Raw genomic sequence first — 5,510 nt, forward strand, 5'->3', positions numbered from 1 at the left:
ATAATACTGGAAGGCTGAACCAAGGCAAAGTTAAGGACATACCTGAAACACATGCCCATAATCATAAGGTAAATCTGTATTTATATCATGTTTTTGTTTTGCATGTCAGTCCCTCTTACCCCCAAAACACAGGCTTTCATAAAGAGCAATATTATAAGTGATAGAATTGAAGGAAGAATCAATTAATGGCCTTTCTTTGGAATCATAAAGCCCCACTCAGGTTACCAGTCCCTTTCCCTGCTCTTATAGCCACCTCCAACTGGGTGTCCTGCCTCACTTCACATCTCTGCCTACCTCAGGAATACGGTTATGCCTGGCCTCAAATGGGAAGAAGTGGGAGAAACTACAGAGGGGAGGAATTTTCTGGGTCTCTGTGAGCAGGCCTGGTTTGTGGGGAGGAGACCTGGAACTCAGAGACAATGCTTTCCCATGTCCATCAGGTTAGAAGCCAACAGTCATCTAAAACCCACCCCTTCTGTGAGGTAGGGTCAGGAGGGACCCTGAATCCTTGGATATGGTTAGGTCTTCATTTCTTGTCTTTAGGAGAAATGTGCTATTTCATACTGTATTAGAAGAAACATATCTGTATAGGTTTCTACAAAGCATTTTCAATTACTGAATCATACTTCAGCTATTTTTCCCTTTGGTCATTCAGCTGGGGGAAGGAAGTACTCTGATCCTGTCTGCATTCTGCCTCTTGTGTATTCTACTACCTCCTTATAAGACTTCTGAAGGCTTGATAATTTCCCAGCATCTCATTTTCTTCTCCTATAAGTAACATATTCTCACCTCCTGAGGTTTATGAGACTTCAGTGAGTTAATCTTGAATATGAAATATTTGGCACAAGGACAGATATGGAGTAATTATTCAATGAGGTGAGTTTCCCTCCTTCAGAAGAAAACTTCTTTGAAGGGGATATACCAGTTTTTTTTTTTTTTTTAATATTTTATTTATTTATTTATTTATTTGACAGACAGAGATTACAAGTAGGCAGAGAGGCAGGCTGGGAGAGAGGAGGAAGCAGGCTCCCTGCTAGGCAGAGAGCCTGATGTGGGGTTCGATCCCAGGACCCTGGGATCACGACCTGAGCCGAAGGCAGAGGCCTTAACCCACTGAGCCACCCAGCCGCCCCGGATATACCAGTTCTAAAGGAAGTCTTTATTTGGAACCCAGCCTGTGGTGGTAGGAAAAAACATGGGAATTAGAATCACACAGACCTCTCCAAATTCTGCCTTATCAGCTTTGCAACTAGAGAAATGTAATTTAATTTTTTGGGTCTTGACACCCTCACCTTTAAATGGGTATAAAAATCCTTATCTCTCAGGTGGTTGTAGAATTTAGTGAATTTGTAATGTGTCAATGTGGCTAAGCTCAACTATGTTCCCCAGAATTCTCTTCATATGTTTCCAGTAGGAGTGGGCTTCAAGAGCATTTTACATAGATTTGGGGGACAGCAGTGAAGCAGTAGTTATGAGTATATGTACAAGCTATTACATTTCCAGGCTATCACGCTTGGAAGGTTGGAGCAAGGGCACACACGATGTCACTTAACTGCTAGCTTCCTTGTTGGTGTGCAGCAGTAGCCAAGCCTGCTGCTGATTTTCCATTAGTTTCTCTAACTCCTGGGTCAGGTAGATGTTTAGCTACACAGTGAAGGGTTTCAGCTTCTCCTACATCACCTACATCATGAAAACTGGAGGCAGTGAAAGACTGCTACATAAAGGTGTATTAAGTAGTGCTTTAAAATCATCTCTCCTGATAAAAACAAAGGGTCTCTTTGCCGTGTTTGCCAAATCACATGGTGTAAAAGCCTCCCTGTTTGGATGATTTCAAGCTACCAATGTGAAGCTGGGCAGAGATATGTACAATGGATTCTTGTGAGCTGGAATGAGAGGCTCCAGCACACCACGGCTGACATGGACCCAGTCCATTACTATCAGTTTCAACATATGCGTGTGAGTCCCAACTTGCCCTTACCCTTCCTCTCTTTGCAAGCATCTTCCTGTCTCTGCAAACTGACGTAGAAGATTTAGATGAGAAGACATGTGCCTTTCAGAAACTATTTAACCAATACTCATAGATGCCTAAGATCAATCTCTAGACTAATACCTTTATTTTATTTTTGTACATGTATATTTCCTAATGGCTTCTTTCAGAGAAGATTGAATAGTGACTCTTGTCTGATATGTGAAGCTTGCGATTATATATGTGAAACTCCCAGAAGTATTTGGCACACACTAGACACTAAAAAATGTTGACTTCATTTATGAACAATTACCAACTATTTTAAATTTAGTGATATGCACATTTCTGATATTAAAGCACTCAGAAATATTCATAATATATGTGGAATAATGTTCCTTTTATATTTTTTCTAAGGAGATGGATGATACGGACTAGCAATGTCCTAGAAATATAATGTAAGCCACACATGTAATATGAAATTTTCAGGTGCCCTGTTAGAAAAAGCAAAAAGAAATGGGTAACATTAATTAATATATTTAATTTAACTCAATGTATCTAAAATATTATCTCAGCATGTAATAAATATAAAATACTATTATTGAGATTTTTTTTCCCCAAGCCAAACCATATGCAGCTTTAATAAAGATGCTTTTCATTAAAAAAAAAAAAGGCAGTCCATGGGCAGACAATCATTAAAAGTATACAACAACTTTCAAACTCCCCTCTTCAATGACTACCAAATCAGAAAGCCACTATTAAACCCAATGAAGTCTTCATGGGATGCTCTATGAACAGGGAAAGCTTAGAGTGAGGGTTGACAGGTCTTACCTAGCATGTTGTTTGACAACTTTTCACAAGCTGACCCTGATTTTCAAGAAATGAAATGAAAATGGCAGAATTATCAATCTGAAGATCCCCAAACTAAAAAAGGAACTCTTTTATTTTTTTATTTTTTATTTTTTATAAACATATATTTTTAATCCCCAGGGGTACAGGTCTGTGAATCACCAGGTTTACAAACTTCACAGCACTCACCAAAGCACATACCCTCCCCAATGTCATAATCCCACCCCGTTCTCCCAAACCCCCTCCCCCCAGCAACCCTCAGTTTGTTTTGTGAGATTAAGAGTCACTTATGGTTTGTTTCCCTCCCAATCCCATCTTGTTTCATTTATTCTTCTTGTACCCACTTAAGCCCCCATGTTGCATCACCACTTCCTCATATCAGGGAGATCATATGATAGTTGTCTTTCTCCACTTGACTTATTTCGCTAAGCATGATACCCTCTAGTTCCATCCATGTTGTTGCAAATGGCAAGATTTCGTTTCTTTTGATGGCTGCATAGTATTCCATTGTGTATATATACCACATCTTCTTGATCCATTCATCTGTTGATGGACATCTAGGTTCTTTCCATAGTTTGGCTATTGTGGACATTGCTGCTATAAACATTCAGGTGCACGTGCCCCTTTGGATCACTACATTTGTGTCTTTAGGGTAAATACCCAATAGTGCAATTGCTGGGTCATAGGGTAGTTCTATTTTCAACATTTTGAGGAACCTCCATGCTGTTTTCCAGAGAGGCTGCACCAGCTTGCATTCCCACCAACAGTGTAGGAGGGTTCCCCTTTCTCTGCATCCTCTCCAGCATTTGTCATTTCCTGACTTGTTGATTTTAGCCATTCTGACTGGTGTGAGGTGATATCTCATTGTGGTTTTGATTTGTATTTCCCTGATGCCGAGTGATATGGAGCACTTTTTCATGTGTCTGTTCGCCATCTGGATGTCTTCTTTGCAGAAATGTCTGTTCATGTCCTCTGCCCATTTCTTGATTGGATTATTTGTTCTTTGGGTGTTGAGTTTGCTAAGTTCTTTATAGATTCTGGACACTAGTCCTTTATCTGATATGTCGTTTGCAAATATCTTCTCCCATTCTGTCAGTTGTCTTTTGATTTTGTTAACTGTTTCCTTTGCTGTGCAAAACCTTTTGATCTTGATGAAATCCCAATAGTATTTTTGCCCTTGCTTCCCTTGTCTTTTTGGTTGTTCCTAGGAAGATATTGCTGCGGCTGAGGTCGAAGAGGTTGCTGCCTGTGTTCTCCTCAAGGATTTTGATGGATTCCTTTCGCACATTGAGGTCCTTCATCCATTTTGAGTCTATTTTTGTAAGGAAATGGTGTAAGGAAATGGTCCAATTTCATTTTTCTGCATGTGGCTGTCCAATTTTCCCAGCACCATTTATTGAAGAGGCTGTCTTAAAAAAGGAACTCTTGAGGGCGCCATGTCAGTGGTGACACTATGCCCGACGTACTGGGAACCATTAGCTCCCTGGGTTTAACAGAGTCAAGTCTATGTTGAAGGCAGAGAGGGAACAGACAATATAAAAATATGAACCTTAGTTTTTCCACACCACTAAGGTGTTTGTGCCAAGGTGGCTCACGTGTGTCAACATCAAGGAATCCATCCTGCTGGGAGCCAAGAGGACGTTTCTCTAAACTAGAAGGGAAAGGTGTTTTTTCCTCCTTGTGTCAATCTAGCTTTGGAGATACTCTGTTAGTGACATATGCCCTTCCCCGAAAACAACAATGAAGTATTCTGTGTGCTAACAACAGAGCTTACAAAAAAAAAAAAAAAAGGTAAAACGAAATCCTGCGTTTTTATAAGACTTAACAAAAATACTATTTCAAACTGGACAGTCACCAGAAGTACACAGTTATCAAAAACGCATACACTTCACTTGGCATCTCCAGCACCTTCAGCTTTCTGTGCTTGCTCTGGTTTGGCATCTCTGTTTTCTGAAGGGTTATTTCCGTCCTTGCCAGCGTCAGCTTTTTCTGTTTGGGTACCTTCTCTCCCTTTTTGCAGGGGTCTTTTAGGCTTGGGCTCTGGCTTTGGAGGAGTAGGCTTAGCAGATAACCTTACAGATCTTCTCTGTGGCTCATCCTTCATCTTGCCTTACTCTTCAGCATTCCCTTCAGCCTTTCTCTTGGGTATGGTGGCCATGGTGACAAGGCATAAGTTCTGAGCACGGGGATGCAGTGGCATGTGGGCTTTGGCAGGTCCAGGGGTTGTTTTCACCTCTCCTTCTTCTTCACACTGCTCCTTAATGAGATATTTTAACTTTTTTCTGTACTCACTCTTTGAAATGTGGTGTGTATTTTACACTTACAGCACATCTCAATTTCAAGTAGTCACATTCAAGAACTACACTGTGGTGAGTGACCATCATGTTGGACAGTGTAGATATAGACTTGTACCAAATGCAATAGCAGGTAATAAATTTTTATCATGCTTAATTATCTGTGTATTTAAAATGTATGTATTTGATCTCAGTATAGGCTGCAAAAGTGGTAGTGTCATTCACTTGTGGTTTATTAGGGTTATTAGCACCAGGGTTATTCTGACTTCTTCACACAGTCTTCTACTGCATTCACGGGTCACAGGTGTCAAGAATTAGAAGACAATGGCTGACTCAGCAGCTGGCTGACTCAGTTGGTAGAGCATGTGACTCTTGATCTCAGGGATGAGTTTAAGCCCCACATT

The 5,510-nt window shown here is 40.6% G+C and overlaps 1 pseudogene; it reads right to left on the reverse strand.

The window, feature by feature from the left end:
• Positions 1 to 4,700: 4,700 nt before the first annotated feature.
• On the reverse strand, positions 4,701 to 4,970 carry LOC131837097 (non-histone chromosomal protein HMG-17-like; annotated as a pseudogene).
• Between the last annotated feature and the right edge of the window lie 540 nt (positions 4,971 to 5,510).

The sequence above is a fragment of the Mustela lutreola genome, chromosome 7, assembly GCF_030435805.1.
Source record: "Mustela lutreola isolate mMusLut2 chromosome 7, mMusLut2.pri, whole genome shotgun sequence".
NCBI classification, from domain to species: Eukaryota; Metazoa; Chordata; class Mammalia; order Carnivora; family Mustelidae; genus Mustela; species Mustela lutreola.